Genomic DNA, 20,355 nt, shown 5'->3' on the forward strand with positions numbered 1-20,355 from the left:
TGCCAGAAGCGGCCGACGGAGGCCCCTCCCCCGCCGTCTATCCTCCCGAATATCGCCTCGGATTCACTTCTCCGCACGTCCTACCTTCCAGAAAGTGGTCGCTTTTCTGTTCAGAGAGTTGTTGCTATTCCTTTCTTCGATCTCCTGTTGGGTTTGTAGGTGTTCAGAATGGTTTGATCCCTATCCAGCTGAATTCCTGGGACCAGACGAAATCCAGGTCTCCTACTCCTCCACCATCTTGCTCCACCCCCCTAGTTTTATGTGTTTTTTTAATCCTCAAAACAACCCCTTGAGGTTGGTCCTATTATCTTCCCACTTGCAGACAAAGAAATCAGGGACTCTTAAAGGATGAACAACGTGCTCAGGGTCATACAGCTGGAAAATGGTGGCTCTGGGTCTGTATGTGGGCAGTCTGGCTCCAGAGCTTATAGTCTTTTTTTTTTTTTTTAAGAGTAGTTAAAAGAATTTTTTTTTAGGTAAGCTCTGTGCCCAACATGGGGCTTGAACTCACAACCCCGAGATCAAGAGTCACATGCTCCACTGACTGAGCCAGCCAGGCGCCCCCAGAGTCTGTATTCTGGTTCTGCTAGGCCACCTCCTTTCATGAGAGAGTGATAAGGTTCTGGGCCATCATGCGGGACTGGAAATGTTGCTGTGGCCATTTTTCAGAAAATTCAATCTGCTGAAATCTGTGCTCTGATTTAACAGAAAGTAAAGGATCTAAAAAAATACTCAGTCCAGCAAACAAAACCCCCATCCATATATTCATCCAGCTGCATATATAGGATTGTGTGTGTGTGTGTGTATGTGTATCTTAATTACTTCCTTAAAGGCCCTATCTCTAAATGCAGTAACACTGGGAGGTTAGAGCTTCAATATACCAATTTTGGGAGGATATAATTCAGCCCATAATATTTAACTTCATGAGACTGGTGTTCCACAGACACAGCTGGGGAAAGGCACATTTAGTTGCCTTGAACTTGATTAGAGGGGTAATGGGGGAAGGGAGAGGGCTGTCATCCATCTCTGCTTGCATAAGGATGTCCTTGGTAGTGGCAGAAGAGGAGAAAGCATCTGGTCGATTTCTTTTTTTTAAAGATCATGATATTTTGCAGCTCCCCCTGTCAAGAGATGGAGCCTCTTTTCTCTGCGCCGCCCCCCCCCGCCCTGATCAGGGCTTAGCCATATGACTTGCTTTGGTCCAGGGGACAGTAGGAAATACGACAAAGCAGAGGCTTAAAAAGTGTTCCTGCACTGGGGCTTGACTTCTCTTGCTCCTTTTGGAGCCCAGCTGCCAAGTGAAGAAGTCTGGCTTGTTTGATAATGGAGATTAACGTGGCCCGGTTGCCCCCCCATCACCCCAGCCGAGCACCAGACATGTGAGTGGGGCCATGTGGGACCCAGACCAACCCGCTCCTAGCCCCTCTGCCTGCTGACTGCAGCCACAGTGAACCCACGGAAGCCCAGCAGAAGAACCACTCTGCTTAGCCCAGCCCCCCAAATATAGTAGTGATAGTAATAGTAATTGCTTTAAACTGCTCAGTTTTGAGGTGGTTTGTTACATAGTAGTAAAGGCAAATTAGGAGAGACTCAGGACTGTCACTACTTTCTATAGGATGTTCTCAGGACGCTGCTCTCTGGACCCCATTCACCTCAGTATTACAGAGAAACTGTCCCGGCCACCAGTCTTGCTGTTAAAGTTTTCTAGCCTCTTGTATCGGTATGATGAATATCAGCTGAAGGTATCGGCATGATGAATATCGGCTGAAAAAATCTTAAACTGATACCCCACAAAAATGGGATGTGAACTTTTCTTAGGTCAGTCCCCAAAATTAGCCATAAACTGGCTATAGTGGAATTGAGTAAATGTTTTACATGATAGCCTGTGTGAAGCATGTAAAAACTGACCTATCTTGAATATTCTTAAACATCCCACTGCAAGGAGCCGGTGAAACCCTTGGGTTTTACTTGCAAAGCAATTTCCTTTTGAAAAATGGTACCATCTTCTGAAGGTCCAGCCCTAGCGACGGTCTTGGTGGTGGGGATGGTCACTGGCTCTCTGCTGTCCCCTAGTGCTGGTTCTGTGGCATTGCAGGAGGGTGCCCCTCTTGATCCAGTCTCCCTGTTTTATGTGGCTGATCCCTCTCAGGGTCTGGGTCTGAGCCCTAAACCCCACTGTGGCAGTGTGGGGAGGAGTTTTGTGCTCCATACCTCATTCCAGAAAGCTACACATTCACTGTCACTCCACAAAGTATCCAGTGACAGGAGAACAGGAATCATTAGCAACCTCCGCCTCCTCTGGGGAAATTTTGTTTTGGAGTCCCATTCACATCTTATTAGATACATTGAAGGTCCCCACATCCTACCCTCAATGGGAGTTTCATATAATTATATAAGAATTGACTTGCTTTGCAGTTGAATCTGGAGGCTTGTTTCTGGTGGTGAAATACATACAACATAAAATTTACCATTTTAACCGTTTTACAGCATACAATTCAGCGACATCAAGTACATTCACGGTGTAGGACTACCATCACCATATCTAGTTCCAGATCCAGATCCTTTTTATCACCCCAAATGGCAACCTGTATCCACGAAGCCGTCACTGCATTTGACTTTTTGACATCAGGTTATAATTTGAAGCATTTAAACATTTGGCTTTTATTATTAAATATTTATTAACTCAGGGGCGCCTGGGTGGCTCAGTCGTTAAGCGTCTGCCTTCGGCTCAGGTCATGATCCCAGGGTCCTGGGATCGAGCCCCGCATCGGGCTCCCTGCTCCGCGGGAAGCCTGCTTCTCCCTCTCCCACTCCCCCTGCTTGTGTTCCTTCTCTTGCTGTCTCTGTCTCTGTCAAATAAATAAATAAAATCTTTAAAAAAAAATTTATTAACTCAGGAATCACACTTTTATTTTCATATTTGGAGTCAATTAATATTTTTTTTAAGTCATACGTGGTCTCACAGGACGTTAAAAGCTGCTGGGTTTAGGCATGTGCCTGCGGTGCCTGCGTATAAGGCGAGCGTGAATGGTACTTCTCCATCCTTCCCTCCATGCCCCACCAAGACCCCCGGGACCCTAGCCAGCTGCTCCTCAGCTATTGATTCTTTTATTTATTTATTTAAAGATTTTATTTATTTATTTGACAGAGAGAGAGAGAGCACAAGCAGGAGGAGGAGTGGGCAGAGGGAGAAGCAGACTCTCCGCTGGGCAAGGAGCCCGATGCGGGGCTCGATCCCAGGACCCCGGGATCATGACCTGAGCTGAAGGCAGACGCTTAAGGACTGAGCCACCCAGCTGCATACATTTAAATAGAAATTTAAAGTTGGGGCGCCTGGGTGGCTCAGTCCGTTAAGCAACTGCCTTCACCTCAGGTCATGATCCCGGGGTCCTGGGATCGAGCTCCGCATCGGGCTCCCTGCTCAGTGGGGAGCCAGCTTCTTCCTCTGCTCCTCTCCCCAGCTCGTGCTCACTCTCTCGCTCTCTCTCTGCCCCCCCTTGCTCTCAAATAAATAAATAAATTCAAATCTTTAAAAAATATAAATTTAAAGTTAATGTAATTTAAACTTTTTTTTAAAAAGATTTTATTTATTTATCTGAGAGAGAGAATGGAAGACAGAGAGCATGAGAGGGGGAGGATCAGAGGGAGACGCAGACTCCCCGCTGAGCAGGGAGCCCGACGTGGGACTCGATCCCGGGATTCCAGGATCATGACCTGAGCCGAAGGCAGTCACCCAACCGACTGAGCCACCCAGGCGCCCTAAAGTTAATGTAATTTAAAACGTAACTTTGTTTGCTAGCTGTGTCCCCATCATACAGATACACCGTACTCTTTTTAACCACTTGTCTCTCTTAGGATAGTTTCAGTCAGTTTTCACCGTAGGTTTAGCGGCAGTAACTAGTGACCTAACATCTCAGCAGCTCACAGCCATGCCTGTCTACATTTCCTTCACAGTTTGGTTGGGACGTGGCTCCTTTTGGCTGTGGGTCAGTTTGTGATTCTTCCTCATTCTAGAATAAAGCTGAAGGGACAGCCCCCACCAGGAACGTGTCAGTCATTTTTTTGGCAGAGGACAAGAGCAAGCGATCAGATGGAAATAAGCAATGGCTCTTAAAGTCTCTGTTCCGAAGTGTCCCGGCCATGGTGCACACACGCCATTGGCAAAAGCAATCAGGGGTTCAAGGCCAAAGTCAGTGGGGTGGAATGAATAGTTGTCCCCTGGGAGGCATCCCAGGTCACGTGGCAGTGGGCAGGGTTGTATAATCCCCTTCAGGAAGGGAGAGTGTATAGCTGGGGACAATAATAGAATCATCTACAGATGTTTTCATGTTTAAACTATTAAAGTGCTTTTGATTTTTCTTTCTCGATGATATTAAATCATATGTAATTTTTTAAACTAAATTTTAATTGTCACCATGGTACACGTTTTTAAAAGTCAAGTGATTCAGGACGCCTAGGTGGCCCAGTTGGTTAAGCGTCTGCCTTCAGCTCAGGTCATGATCCCGGGGTCCTGGGATCGAGTTCTGCATGGGGCTCCCTGCTCAGCAGGAAGCCTGCTTCTCCCTCTCCCACTCCCCCTGCTTGTGTTCCCTCTCTTGCTATGTCTCTGTCAAATAAACAAAAATAAATAAATAAAAGTCAAGTTATTCAAGCGGTGCTGGGCTGGCTCAGTTGGTGAAGTCTGGACTCTTGATCTTGAGGTCATGAGTTTGAGCCCCACGTTGGGTGTAGAAATAAAAAAAATTTTTTTTAAGTCAAATAATTTGTTAAGGCTTACAGAAAAACAAAACCCCCAAACAGCAGCTTTTCTCCAGCCAAATTCCCACACCTCACCCAATTGAAAAAGGATTGATTTGTCCCTAGTCTTACTAAATAATTTACCCAAATTATTTCAACTTTATCCTTAGAACCACCTTGGGAGGTAAGTATTATATTGATCTCTCGGATAGAAACAAACTTAGGCTGAAGGAGCAATTTCTTTGTCTAAGAGGCCACTTGCCAGCAGGGGGCAGATTTTCAACGGGAACCCAAGTTAACCAATGCCCAAAACCGAGGAGCCCAACGTCTGTATCAGCAGTTCTCAAAGTGCGGTGCCTCCTGGCAGCAGCCGCCTCACCGGGACCCTTGTTAGAAATGCACGTTCTCAGGCCCCACCCCAGCCCTGCTGGCTCAGAAACTCTGGGATTCCAATCAGCAAGGGGGTGACTCTGCCGGACGCCGAAGATGGACATCCAGGCTCCACTGGACAGACTAGTACCCTCCTCCTGTGAGCCAGGAAGGTACCTGTGCCAAGCCCCGTCCACTTCCCCATCGCTGGTGCGGTGACTGCCCCGGGGGGGGTGCCCGTGGAGATGCTCCCCCATTCCTCCCAGAGTCCCTTTCTTGTCCCCGCTCCGAGACTGCCACCACCACAGGCCGCAGGACAGCCACAGGGGGTTCAGTGCAAGGGCTGGAGCGTCTTGATCACAGGGAGTGGGGGACCCTGGTCCACAGTTGGGGAGCTGTGTGCATGTTGGAGAATCTAGGGTCAGAAGGAGGAGGAGGAATGTGAGTCAGAGAAGAGAAGAGCTCAAGTCAGAAGGAGGCTTCTGTGCTGGAAGGGGAAGTTTTTGGGGCCTGAAGGTTTAGGGAAGGGGTTCCAGGTCATGTGGGGGAAGGTGCACCAGGGTCAGATGGGAAACCCCTAGGACTGTGCCTCCGAGGGAAGCTTCTGGGCAAGTCACCAGAGTCCCAGGTGGAGCCTCTTAGAAACACATTGGGTGAGGTGACCTCCCTGCTCCTCCCAGCTGGAAGCCGGATGGCCTCCTCTGCTCCTCTGTGCTTGTTTTGTGGGGTCCCCTGTTGGGCATGTGTTCCTGGGAGATGGGGATGACTGTGCCCTGCTGGGAAGTCTAGGACCCACCGAGATGGAGACCCAGGGCCTGGCAAAGCCACCCACGGACTGGATTTGGAGCTGGGTCACCCCGCGTGTCATGGAGTGGTGGGGGCAAAACCAGGATGGCAGGGTGATGCTCTAGACTCCATCCAATTTAGACTTCAGCCATGGGTTCAGGCTGAGTCACTGAGCTTGGTAACTGTGCCTGTTCAGCTAGAGCAGACTTATGAGCCCCTGGCCTTCTGTGATGGTCCCCACCTGGTGCTCCCCTCACACAAGTGTGCCCCACCTCCACCTCCAGGCAGGCTGCCCTGATTGCCATGGATCCAGGGGAGGAGGCTGCTCTCCTCTCACTCTCCTTTGAGGGGGTGGGCATGTGCATGTGTGGCTTGGGGACAGGGCTGGTTGCTCTGGCAGGTCTCTCCAGCCCTGATTGTGGGCCCAGAGTTGTCTGGTCTGGAACCTGCTAGTGGGGTCTTTGCACTTTCCATACAGGAAATAAATGGGAGAAATATCAAGTCTGTGACTATCAGAAATTTCCAAATCAAGTTCATCGCTGAGCTTTGCGGCATAGAGAGCTCAATCTACTTGCTTAGTTTTGGCCCCCCAACCGCACTCTGATGGGTCTCCCCCAGCCCTTCCTAGGGGCTCTCTTCCCCTCCATGCGACCTGTCTCATCATTCCACAGAGCGGGGGCCAGGCTGGGCGAGCCGAGGGGCCTCCAGCAATAACCCACCCCTGGCTGCAAGACACCTTTTGCCTGTCTGTTAAATCCTTGAGGGTGGGCTCCTCCCCAAGCGTGGGGCTACCCTTGGGCTCAGACTCTTTTGTGATGCTTCCATAGGCCCATTGTCCTGGGGGCACCAGGCCAGTGGTGTTCCTCTCTTGGTCCTGCCACTCCCCAGGGGCGCTGCCAGGACACAGGAGATGGACCCCGCTGCCCTCGAACCCACTGACCTCCCTCTCCTCTCCTCCCTTTGCCTGCTCCTCCTTCCTACCCTCTAACTGGGGGGAGAAGAACTTGCCCCCTTCTAGCTAGTACTATGCCCTTCTTCCCTTTTACTTGCTCAGCAAACCCTCTGAGTTCCCCTAAGAAGGACCTTCGGGGGAAAAGAGGTCCTTGCCCAAGCGGGGTCCCCGGGGGTGGAGTGGAAGTGCCCAGGGCAGAGACAAGCGTGGCCGGGATAACAGGCCTGGTCACTGGAGCTGGAGTTGGGAAGAAGCTGTTCCTGCTGAAAGTGAGGGGAGGACCAGCCTGTGGCCGCGGCCACAAGGCCATGTGGAAATTCAGGGCTAGGGAGAAGGCAGGGTGGGGTGGGGAGAGCTGAGCATGGATGCTGTTCTCAGAGGGTCGGAGGGTCAGAGGGTCGGGGAAGCCTCGCTGAGGACCACTCCCAGGGAGAGAGAGCGTGACTCTCTGGAGGGAGGGCAGAGGGTCAGGCCACAGCTCAGAGACAGGGGTCTGAGGCAGAACGGGAGCAGGCACGGGGGCTGGGATGGTTTATAAATAGCTGATGGGGACCAGCTGGCTCACACGTCCACTGCAGACCAGCGCGACAGTCGCTGGGAAAGGAAAGTAAGCCTGGGAAGCAGTCAACAGTGTGTAGCCACCGAGCCCTGCTCATAATAGGCGCTCAAATGAAAGAATGGGGTATACTAGTTTCCTGCCATAACCAAGTGCCACAGACTGGGGGGCTTAAACGCAGAAACGAATTCTCTCCCTGTTCTGGAGGCTGGAAGTTCAAGATCAATGTTATCAAGGTTGGTGTCTTCTGAGGCCTTTCTCTTTGGCTTGATGAGGACCATCTTCCAAGCCGTGTGTCTTCACAGGGTCTTCCTCTGGGCATCTGCGTCCTGATCTCCTCTTCTTATGAGGACACCAGTCATATCAGATTAGGGCCCACCCCAAGGACCTCATTTAACCTTAATTATCTCCTTAAAGACCCTATCTCCAAATACAGTCGCACAAACCAGGGGGTTAGGACTTCAATGTATGAATTTTGCAGGAACATAATTCAGCCCCTAAGTGGGAGCATCTACATGTAGTTGGGGAGACAAAACACATCAACTGAAGCAATGGACAAGGTGGCGCGCAGTTCATTGTTAAATCGTGCACTGTAGATGGACAAGAAAATAAGACCGTATGCAGGAAGTGACTATACATGGGGATGTTGAATAAAATACAGTAAAATAACCTTTTGAGGGGCGCCTGGGTGGCTCAGATGTTAAGCGTCTGCCTTCGGCTCAGGTCATGATCCCGGGGTCCTGGGATCGAGCCCCGCGTCGGGCTCCCTGCTCGGCCGGAAGCCTGCTTCTCCCTCTCCCACTCCCCCTGCTTGTGTTCTCTCTCTCTCTGTGTCTCTCTCTGTCAAATAAATAAAATCTTAAAAAAAAAATTAACCTTTTGAATACTTAACCAGGTTTAAATTAAGAAAGGAAAACTCCCTGGTGCCGGGAATGCAGAGGGAACATAACACAAATGAAGTTAGGGGTGGAAATGGCTCATGGAGTTTTAGAGACAGATGTTGGCCCTCACGGCATGGGCAGGGGTTCTGAAGTTACAGAGCCAAGAAATTATCAGAACCAGTGAATCTCAGGGGCTTGGGAGGCGCATGCAAAGCTGTAGGTTTGCTTCTGTGACTTAGGATTAAGGGGCTCCTGCCGAAAGTAATCCCATGAAGTTGAGGTCACAAAGGGTCAAGTCCAAGGAAAGCAGAAGAGGGTAAAAATAGCCCTTGTCAGTCACCTGTCCCTCTCTTACTTTTTATTTTTAAAGATTTTATTTATTTATTTGAGAGTGAGCAAGAGAGAGAGCACAAGCAGGGGAGAGGAATAGAGGGAGAGGGAGAAGCAGACTTCCTGCTGAACAAGGAGCCAGACACAGGACTCGATCCCAGGACTCCGGGATCATGACCCGAGCTGAAGGCAGATGCTTAACTGACTGAGCCACCCAGGCACCCCGCCTGTCCCTTTTTTAAAGAATTTCCTCAAAAGTCCCACTCAACAGCTTCTACTCAATGGCAGCCCCTCTTTGGGAAACATAGTCTTTTAGCTGGAAGCATGCTGTTTACGTAAATGGTCACTTGGGAGAGCAGAGAGTAGGATCTGTCAGTGATGAAAGAGGGGGAGAGGAGATTGGGTGTCAGGCGGGCAGCTTACGGTCTCTACCACAGGCCCTCACCAAAATCCCCTCAACCTCTTGTAGTCCGGGCTCCTCCTAGCAGGAGGATTGTCTGCTTAAATTTTAAGGCGATACATGTACATAGTGAAAAAAAAATCTAGCAGTCCAGCCGATACCATAGGATTAAAAAATGTCTCCTTCTCACCCCTCCTCCCCATTCCCTCAGCCCAGAAATCATCTGGATTTTCAGTGTGTAGACCAGACCATATCATTTCCCTACTGAAAATCCCCCTGTGGATCTCAGTCTGCTCTCAGGCCCTGCCCTCCCTCAGCTCATGCCACTCTCCTCCTGGCTCATAGTGTTGGTTCTCTGGCTTTGGATTGGTCCCTAGAGATGCTGCCCTGTGGGCTTTCCCCTCATTGTTCTCTCTCCCTGGAACACTCTTCAGGGCTTGGTTCAATTCTGCCTTATTCAGCGACAAGATTCTCTTTTTAGGCTCAACCTTGTAACCCCGTGAAGTATCCAAGTCCTCCACCCTCCAGGCACAGGTCCAAACTCCTGGACGGCTAGATGCCAGGGCTCTACTATGGATCACCAAGGGATATGATGAGTCAGCCCAGGGCACTGTGGGAAGGTAGGGAGGGACCCTGACCTAAACATGGATGAGCTTAGGAGCTGAGGAATCACTCATTCACTCAATATGTATCAGGCACTACCTCCTATGACCTGGTACTGAGAAGATACAAGAGAATGAGATGGGCACAATCTCCTGGAACTTCCAGGCCAGAGTGAGGACATAGGCAATAAACATGAAAACAAACAAATAAGGTCATTCCAAACTGTGGTAAGTTCTATGAAGGGCATAAACAGGGAATGTAGCAGATGGGTTTGGGGGTAGAGGGGGGCATGTCAGAATGTATGGTCAGGGAAGCCATCTCAGAGCCCTGAAGAATGAGAAGGTGCCAAGCGAAGAAAGCAAATGGCACGTGCAAAGGACCTGAGGTGGCAGAGAGTGGGCTGGCAGAACAAAGGGAAGGAGAAGGTGAGCAGAAGTGGGCAAGGCTGGGCTACAGGCTGAACTAAGCTTGGGTTTATTCTAAAATAAATAGGAAGATTTTCATCAGGGCCGTGGTGTCACCTGGTCGGAGTTATGTGGGAGCTGGCTATGGGACCTGGATTTTGTGAATCCTTTGAGTGGTTTCTATAATTTTCCATTTGTAGTACTGTCTTGGGATAGCTTTATGGGAGTTACTTTCAGTTCTCTAGCCAATTTGGTTAAACCAACAGCAGGATGCATTTTATGGGTGCAGAGCTGCAGGGTTTCAGCAAATCCCCCACCTGCTTCCCTGTGACCTTGGCATTGTCTCCCCCAGGAGAGACACTTGTGCCCCTAAAAGTTGGAGTCTGTCCCACAACTCAGCCCCTCTCAGGCCTACCTTCCTCGGAGGGTAAATGTATCAGTCATGGCTCTCCAGAAAAACAAAACCAATAGGTGATATATATGTATATCACATATATATATGTATTTTTTTTAAGATTTTACCTATTTATTTGAAAGAGAGAGCGAGCAGGGGGAGGGGCAGAGGACGAGGGAGAGGCAGAGAATCTCAAGCATGCTCTGCACTGAGCATGGAGCCTGATGTGGGGCTCGATCTCACAACCCTGAGATCAAGACCTGAGCCGAAATCAAGAGTCAGACGTTTAACTGACTGAGCCAACCAGGCTCCCCATCTTATTTATTCTTTTATTTTTTAAGGAATTGCCTTATGTGATTGTGAGGGCTGGCAAGTCTGAGATCTACAGGGCAGGCTAAAAACTCAGGTGGGAGTGAATGCTGCCAAACTTCTCAGGGAAGCCTCAGCTTTTGCTACTACTGCCTTTAACTGATTGGTCAAGGCCCACCCTCATTATGGAGGGTAATAAAGTCAACTCCTTGGAGATATTAACCACATGTACAAATGCCTTCATGGCAACATTTATATTAGTGTTTGAATAAATAACTGGGTACTATAGCTTGGCCAATCTGACACATTAAACTAAGCATCACAGTAAAATACATAAAAAAATGAAATCAAAGTTCTTATTCTAGGACCAACTCATGAAATCTCTGAGCCAGTCAGAGCTCTTTTGTTCTCTTGCTTTGGGCAACCCTGTGTGTGAGTGCCGGAAGCATTAACATCTGCAACTGTCTTTTGCTTACAGGTGATGGCATTTGACTGAGGCGGAGCTGGCCTAAATTGGGGAAAGAAGAAGATTCCAGGCACCCATTTCCCAGTCTGGGCCTGGAAGCTGGTGTCTTCCCTCTGTAGTCTGACGGTCAGCCTGGGCCTGGGCCTCACCATGCAGGAGGCACCTTCCCACACTGGTCCCTTTGCCCCGGGGGCCGCCTGGGGTGTTCCTGGTTCTTTAATTTCAAGTCTTAGCTGTGGAATCTGTTTTTTCCCCCCTCAATCAGATACCTCTGGGTCACCACTGAAGGGAAGACCCTTCACACACAGCCCTTCGTAGCCTCTTGCTTCTCTGTTTTTGGTGGTTTGTGTGGCCAGATGACGCCCAGCCACAGGGACAGGCAAAATGAGCCAAAGGGGAAACGAACATGTCCCACACAGCCTGACTCCAGGGTAAAGGGCTGGGTTAACTGTCCCAGGCCTGTGTGTGTGTGTGTGTGTGTGTGAATCATACCAGGCTCATGTCAGGCGCGCTGTGGGGCGGATGGAGGCCAGCTCTGTGACTGTTCTGGACTTTGGTTCAAGCCTTCACCCTGGACAGTCCACCAGTGGGCCCAGTCCTCCCACCTGGGTTGTCCATGGACGGGTGCAGAATCGGCCCCATGACCTCTGACCCAAAGAACACGATTGCTTTAGTTTGGGTTCCTTCAAAAGCAAACCTTGAGGAAAGAACTGGGTGAAGTAGTTTATTTGAGATGTGATCCCAGGGTGGAGAAATGAGATCAAGAAGAAAGGAAAGAAAATACAGTGCATATTAACGGGCATGTCACGGCTGTGGGAAACAGGTTCAGTCCTACAGGGGATGTTCTGAGAGACTGTGTGGAACATGCCTCAGAGTTGTCCCACCAATGGGAAGGAAGCTGTGGTGCATTCGTTATCAGTTTTTTCTTTTTGTTTTTAAAGTAGGCTCCACACCAAACATGGGGTTTGAACTCACGACCCTGAGATCAAAGTCGCACACTCTACTGACTGAGCCAGCCAGGCGCCCGTTCATCATCAGCTTTTTAAACAGTTTTACTAAAATGTAATTCACATACACAATTCATCCATTAAAAGTAGACAATTCAGTAGTTTTTGTTTTACTCACATATACGTGTAGCCATCATCATAGTCAATTTTAGAAGATTTTTGTAATCTTAAAAAGAAATTTCCATTTGTAGTACTGTCTTGGGATAGCTTTATGGGAGTTACTTTCAGTTCTCTAGCCAATTTGGTTAAACCAATAGCAGGATGCATTTTATGGGTGCAGAGCTGCAGGGTTTCAGCAAATCCCCCACCTGCTTCCCTGTGACCTTGGCATTGTCTCCCCCAGGAGAGACACTTGTGCCCCTAAAAGTTGGAGTCTGTCCCACAACTCAGCCCCTCTCAGGCCTACCTTCCTCGGAGGGTAAATGTATCAGTCATGGCTCTCCAGATTTCTTAGCTATCACCCCTATCCCCCACCTCAGCCTAGGCAACCAGTAACCTATTCTCTGTCTCAAGCAGGAAAGAATATCCAGTGGAAAAAAGACAGTCTCTTCAACAAATGGTGTTGGGAAAATTGAACAGACACATGTAGAAGAATGAAACTGGACCACTTCCTTACAGCACACACAAAAATAGACTCAAAATGGATGAAAGACCTAAATGTGAGACAGGAATCCATCAAAATCCTCAAAGAGAACACAGGCAGCAACCTCTTCGACCTCAGCCATAGCAACTTCTTCCTAGAAACATCGCCAAAGGCAAGGGAAACAAAAACAAAAATGAACTATTGGGACTTCGTTAAGACAAAAAGCTTTTGCACAGCAAAGGAACCAGATGACAAAACCAAAAGACAACCGACAGGATGGGAGAAGATATTTGCAAATGCCTTATCAGATAAAGGGCTAGTATCTAAAATCTATAAAGAACTTACCACACTCAACATCCAAAGAACAAATAATCTAATCAAGAAATGGAGAGAGGACATGAACAGACATTTCTGCAAAGAAGACATCCAAATGACCAACAGACACATGAAAAACACTCAACATCACTTGGCATCAGGGAAATCCAAATCAAAACCTCAATGAGATACCACCTCACATCAGTCAGAATGGCTAAAATTAACAAGTCAGGAAACGATAAATGTTGGCAAGGATGCAGAGAAAGGGGAATCCTCTTACACTGTTGGTGGGAATGCAAGCTGGTGCAGCCACTCTGGAAACAATATGGAGGTTCCTCAAAAAGTTAAAAAAAAAAAAAAAAGAGCTACTCTACGGCCCAGCAATTGCACTATTGGGTATTTACCCCAAACAAACAAATGTAATGATCCGAAGGGGCACATGCACCCCAATGTTCATAGCAGCAATGGTCACAATAGCCAAAATATGGAAAGAGCCTAGATGTCCATTGACAGATGAATGGATAAAGAAGATGTGATGTATATATACAATGGAATATTACTCAGCCATCCAAAAGAATGAAATCTTGCCATTTGCAACAACATGGATGGAACTAGAGGGTATTATGCTAAGCAAAATAAGTCAACCAGAGAAAGACAATTATCATATGATCTCACTGCTATGTGGAATTTAAGAAACAAGGCCAAAAGTCATAGGAGAAGAGAGAAAAAAGTGAAACAAGATGAAACCAGAGAGGGAGACAAACCATAAGAGACTCTTAATCATAGGAAACAAACTGAGGGCTGTTGGAGGAGAGGTGGTTGGAGGGATGGGGTCACTGGGTGATGGACATTGGGGAGGGTATGTGTTGTAATGAGCACTGAGTATTATATAAGACTGATGAATCATAGACCTGTACCCCTAAAACAAATAATACATTATATGTTAATTAATTGAATTTAAATTTAAAAATATTTAAAAAAGAAAAAATATACTATATATATACTATAAATATGTATACTTACATATACATGAGAAAAATATATATACTATATATACTATCTATGTAAAAAAGAAAAAATAGATACACTATATATATAGTATACATATATATATTTATATATAACCCCTATTCTCTGTCTCTACAGATTTGCCTATTCTGGACATTTCATATGATGGAATCATAGAATATGTGGATTTTTGTGACTGACGTCCTTCACTTTCCAAGGCCAGTTCAAGCTACAGCATATATCTCTACTTCATTCCCTTTTATGGCCAAATGATATTCCATTGTATGAATATATCACATTTTCTTTCTCCATTTGTCTATTGATGGACATGTAGATTATTTCTGCCTTTTGACTATCATGAGTATTGCTGCTGTAAACATTCATGTACAAGTTTTTCTGCGGACATATGTTTTCATTTCTCTTGGATATATACTTGGGGTGGAATTGCTGGGTTATATGGTAACGCTATATTTATTTATTTATTTATTTATTAAAGATTTTATTTATTTATTTGACAGAGAGATAGCGAGAGCAGGAACACAGCAGGGGGAGCGGGAGAGGGAGAAGCAGGCTTCCCGCCGAGCAGGGAGCCCGATGCGGGGCTCGATCCCAGGACCCTGGGATCATGACCTGAGCTGAAGGCAGACGCCTAACGACTGAGCCACCCAGGCGCCCCTATTTATTTATTTATTTAAAGATTTTATTCATTTATTTGAGAGAGAGAGAGAGTGCGCAAGTGCACACATGAATGGGGAGAGGGGCAGAGGGAGAGGGAGAGGCAGAGAATCTCAAGCAGACTCCACGCCAAGCATGGAGCTTGAGGCAAGGCTTCACCCCACCACCCTGAGATCATGAGCTGAGCTGAAATCAAGAGTCAGATGCTCAACCGACTGAGCCACCAGTAACTCTATATTTAATCATTTGAGGAACCACCAAACTGTTTTCCAAAGTGGCTACACCATTTTCCATTCCTACCAGGAATATATGTGAATATGAGTTAGCTATTATTGTGTAACAGATCACTCCAAAATTTAGCAGCTTAAAACAATAAACATTTGTTATATCACACTGTTTTTGAGGGTCAGGAATCCAGGAGGAGCTCAACTGGGTGGTTCTGGCTCAAGGTTCTGCTCAGGGTCCCTCATGAAGCTGGAATCATCTGAAGGTTTGACTGGGCTTGAGGATCCACTTCCAACCTGGCTCACATGCCTGACAAGGGATCATTGGTTGTTGGCAGGAGTCCTCAACTTTTTGCCACATGCACCTTCCCCTGGGCTGCTTGAGCATCCTCATAACATGGCAGCTGGCTTCCACCAAGAACAAGAGATCCAAAAGGGAATAAGGCAGGAGCTGCAATTCTTTTATGATCTAGCCTTGGATATTATATGTTGTCATTTCTGTAACATTCTATTGCATAGTTCAGCCATTTCCTTTCTCTCTCTCTCTTTCTTTCTTTTCTTTTTTCCTTCCTTCCCCCCTTCCTTCCTTTTCTTTCTTTCTTTCTTTCTAGAGCACGATTGCGAGTGGAAGGGGGGAGAGGCAGAGGGAGAGGGGAGAGAGAGAATCCCAAGCAGGCTCCAGGAGTCCAGCAGAGTCCCAGTGTGGGGCTCAATCTCATGACCCTGAGATCATGACCTGAGCCCAAATCAAGAGTCAAACACTTAACCAACTGAGCCATCCAGGTGTCCCTGCTCAGCCATTTTCAGTGGGGGAGGAACTACACAGAGTGTGAGTACCAAGAAACGGGTCATCGGAAGCCATCTTGGAAGATGCCTACTACATAAGGCATTTATCCACCCACTCCCATCTCTCAGTAAGAGGGTTGCTCCTGAGGTGTTAAGTCCCTGGAACTTTTGGCTTAACCCAGAACACGCTGAAGACACTATCATGCTGAAGACCACCCTCCCTTTGGCCTAACTCTATTTCAGCTGCGGCTAGGGAAAAAGGGTCCCAACTCAAGTGCATGCCTTGCACCCTCTGCTTTCTGCCCCAGGACCTTCTCTGACACACAAGAGCCTTCTGGATCCTTGTACAAACACAGCTGGAAAATGCAGGGATGCTAAGAGCCCTGGGAGGAAGCCAATTAGCAACTGATTATCTGGTCCTTCAGGCAGATGGGTCTGGGAGGCAGGCAAGACACTGATATTAGGAGCTAAGGCAAAGAGTCTACTTTCAGGAGCTAAGATAAAGAAAATTGAGCTTGTCTCCAATTTTTCATTATTACAGAAAGACTGGGACTAGTATCCTTTTATACATATCTCTGTATTTGAGCTACTATTCTTCTTCTCTTTTTTTTTTTCTTTTCATATCAAATTTAATCAGTACGGACCAACACGGTCAATATCAGATAATTCTTAATATGAGCAAATGGGGAAAAAGAAAAAAGTATACGTACATGGATAAACAGGGGAACTAGACGCATTTTAGCAAGGCATGTCAGGTGGTAGTTCTGGATGAAACTCGCATTGCAGTTTTCATTTCCACAGCTGTGTGCCGAGAGCCTGACCGGATGAGCTTCCAGACCATCCTGCTGTTGTGTTGGGGAGTTGGCCAAAACCCACTGTAAGGTTTGTACTGCTGATACTCATGCCAACCATTTGCTGATTCATCTGCAAGAGGTTCCGCTGGGCCTGTGGAGCTCGTGGCAGGCCAAACTTACTCTGGGGAGCACCCATCTGCCCCACCATTCCTCCTTAGGGGCCAACCACATTTGGTGGCATCATACATAAGCCCGCTGGTCACGTGTATGCCCACCCTCATGCTTGCACCCTGTCCCATTACATTTCCCGGGAGGCCGGGAGCTGCAAGCTCATGCACGGGCACCCCCACCGATGGAAAGCCGTGAGGTGCAGTTGGTGCTTGTGAGGTCAATGGTGTATTTGTGGGTCCCACAAACACACCAGGAGTCCTCTGCTGCTGAATGTTTCCTGTGCCATACGGAGATAAGATGGAGTCTTTGGAGAGTTTGTTTCTTTGGTACCTCTTCTGATTTTGTAGCTTGCTCAGTGAACAGATACAGATCCAGGGGCACCTGAGTGGTTCAATCTGTTAGACGTCCGACTTGTGATTTTGGCTCAGGTCACAGTCTCAGGGTTGTGGGATTGAGCCTCGTGTCAGGGCTCTGCGCTCAGTGGGGAATCTGCTTGAGATTCTCTCTCTCTCTCCCTCTGCCCTTCCCCCGCCCAAAATAAATAAATAGATCTTAAAAAAAAAAAAATCATTGGTCCAAAGATGTCCAGATCATCATTCAGGGCTGGCGCCATGGTTGTGTACCCATTGGTCACTGGGGCCTCAGCAGGGCCATCAAGTCCTAAAAGATCAACAGTGGGCTCTGCAGCTTTTTTAGGGCTGGTAGTTTTGTTTAAGCTCCAACTGCTGATCTTCTTTCTTCTGCAGCTTTTCAGTTGTAAGAGGTTTTGCAGGCTTTTCTGGTTCCTTTTCTTTTTTTTTTTTTTTTTAAAGATTTTATTTATTTATTTGACAGAGAGAGACACAGCGAGAGAGGGAACACAAGCAGGGGGAGTGGGAGAGGGAGAAGCAGGCTCCCCACAGAGCAGGGAGCCCGATGCGGGACTCGATCCCAGGACCCTGGGATCATGACCTGAGCCGAAGGCAGTCACTTAACCAACTGAGCCACCCAGGCGCCCTTTCTGGTTCCTTTTCTTTTTCTCTTCCTTTTCCCCCCACTTTTCTTTATTTGTGATAGCTATTGGATTTTTATCTTCTCTTCATATTTATTTCTTTTCTTTAAAGATTTTATTTTATTTTTAAAGATTTTATTTATTTATCTTAGAGAGAGAGAAAGAGAGAGAGCGTGCAAGCGGGGGCAGGGGGGCAGAGGGAGAGAGAGAATCTCAAGCAGACTCCATGCTGAGCATGGAGCCCGCTGTGGGGCTCCATCTCCTGACCCTGAGATTATGACCTGAGCCAAAATCAAGAGTTAGATGCTTAACCAACTGAGTCACCCATATGCCCCTAAAGATTTTATTTTTAAGTAATCTCTACAACCAAGGTGGGGCTCAAACTCACAACCCCAAGATCAAGAGTTGCACGCTCCACCCACTGAGCTAGATGGGTGCTCCTCATGTTTATCTCTCATGAAAATTTCACTGCTTGATCTGTCTGTGATCTTCAAAAGTTCTCTGGAAGATTGGCTTCATAGAGTAGTCTTGCTTTCGTATTTCCCATATCTTGCATGCACTGTATCTGTTCTGGTGTCCACTGGTCTAGGTTGAACGACTTGACCCTGCATATATGAACTCCAAGATTTCTATGGATTCTAGCACATTTGATGCAAATAAACACACCAATATTCCAGGAAGCCCATTGTGGACCTTTGGCCTTGCAATTCGAGTAATACCTGTCCTCCTCCCTCAGCAACTGGAATAGGACGAGCTGTTGCTGCTCGTTCAGCTGCTGAGCCTTCTCCTGGCAGGAGCACATCACCATCTTGGTACTGGGGCGGGGAGCCTGGGCCAGCTATGGGGGCAGTGGAGGCAGGCAGGAGCTGGGCAGGGTGAATACATCTGAAGCCATCAGGCCCATGCGCGGACTCTGAGCTACTATTCTTTTCCATAAATTTTTAGAGGTAGAGTTGCAGGGCCAAAGAGATATGCTTCTATATTTTCTCCAGTAATGTTATAATTCTCATCCATGGTTAAGGGAGCCTGTTCCCCTCCATCTGAGAGGCTGGGTGCAGTGAGGAGGGTGTCCTGCATGCCTCCGGATAAAGATGGGGAGAAGCAGGGACCACTTAGTCCTTAGAGAGGACCACCCTTAGAGAGGATGAGGAAGGGTCTGCAAAGGCGGGTGGTGGCAACATGGAAGATGGGTTACACACTCAGGGGGTCGACTTTACAAATAAATATGCTGAAAATAGCAAAAGGAGGAGGCTCTCACCAGACTGGGCCTGATCCTAATGATGGCCTGAAGCTTGAAGGAGTTCTCACTGGCCAAATCTCAGACAATTTCAACATCATACATAATGATAATGGAATATTATCCATTGGATTAAAAAAGAAATACCAAGTCCACACAGATATAAATCGTGAGAGGAGAAAATGTTTCCTTACAGTACAATGCCAGCTAATCAATGAAAGAATGATAGAATTAGAATCACTATTTGGCAATCCTTAGAGCAATAAGTAATTTATCCAAGAATCATAAATGGACACTAAAATTAGTGAGTAAGAGTTTGATAAGAAATGGGATATTTACATAACCTCTAAGTGCCTCCTCACAAAATACATATTAATCCCAAAAGGAAAGATAGTAATCACTAAATTCTACTCCTGAAACCAATATTACACTATACATTAACTAACTAGGATTCAAATAAAACTTTGGCAGGGGAGAAAAGGAAAGATAATAATTTTTCAGAGGAGGAACCTGGCAGGTACCACCTTCATAAAAGGAATAAAGTTGCCATCTTCAGTAATGGGACAAATGGAAACATTGTGCTGCCCCCAAGGACATCGTGAAGAGAATACATCCCCCTTTCTGCGGTATTCCTGCAAAAAATGTGTAACCCAAATTTATCATAAAGAGATATTAGATAGGACTGCCTGGGTGACGCAGTTGGTTAAGCATCTGACTCGATTTTGGCTCAGGTCATGATCTTGGGGTCCTGAGATTGAGCCCCATGGTGGGCTCTGCGCTCAGCAGGGAGTCGGCTTGTCCTTCCCCCTCCCCCATACCCCTCCCCCTACAAGCATGGGCTCTCTCTCTCTCAAATGAATAAATAAGATCTTTAAAAAAAAAAAAAAAAAAGAGGGACGCCTGGGTGGCTCAGTCATTAAGCGTCTGCCTTCGGCTCAGGTCATGATCCCGGAGTCCTGGGATCGAGCCCCGCATCGGGCTCCCTGCTCAGTGGGGAGCCTGCTTCTCCCTCTCCCTCTGCCTCAAGTCCCCCTGCTTGTGTTCTCTTTCTCTCTGTCAAATAAATAATAAATAAAAATCTTTAAAAAAAAAAAAAGGAAAGAAAAGAAACATTAAATAAATCCTAATTGAGAGAATCCTACAAAATAACTGGCCTGTAATCCTAAAAAAAAAAGTCAAGATCCTAAAAGTCAAGGGGAGATTGTGGAACCTTTGCGGACTGAGGATTAGCGGGCGGTAATGCCTCCTAACGCAGCTCCTAAGTGGCTGGCTGTGTGGTGGTGATGGAGGAGAGGTCCCCGTTCGCGGGAAATGCACACTAACGGGTTTAGGGGAGGCTGAGCCTCAGGTCAGCAACTCACTGGCAAATGGTTCAGG

General features: G+C 47.3%; 1 long non-coding RNA gene and 1 pseudogene across 2 annotated transcripts in view; one reads left to right on the forward strand and one right to left on the reverse strand.

Annotated features, from left to right (window-relative positions):
• The window catches only part of LOC145720435 (uncharacterized), a 45,016-nt gene extending 31,029 nt beyond the window's left edge, over nt 1-13,987 (forward strand). The window contains exons 1-3 of one of the 2 annotated variants that reach the window (XR_014143337.1): nt 9,645-9,841; nt 11,200-11,313; nt 12,711-13,987. This is a non-coding gene — a long non-coding RNA (uncharacterized LOC145720435). Of the gene's footprint in view, nt 1-9,644; nt 9,842-11,199; nt 11,314-12,710 lie in introns of those variants that run through there. The other variant, XR_014143338.1, reaches the window with a different exon arrangement.
• A 2,536-nt stretch (nt 13,988-16,523) lies between these two features.
• LOC102735268 (stromal membrane-associated protein 1-like) lies at nt 16,524-18,573 on the reverse strand (annotated as a pseudogene).
• Between the last annotated feature and the right edge of the window lie 1,782 nt (nt 18,574-20,355).

Source organism: Leptonychotes weddellii, chromosome 3 (genome assembly GCF_054177405.1).
Source record: "Leptonychotes weddellii isolate Sample4059 chromosome 3, ASM5417740v2, whole genome shotgun sequence".
NCBI classification, from domain to species: domain Eukaryota; kingdom Metazoa; phylum Chordata; class Mammalia; order Carnivora; family Phocidae; genus Leptonychotes; species Leptonychotes weddellii.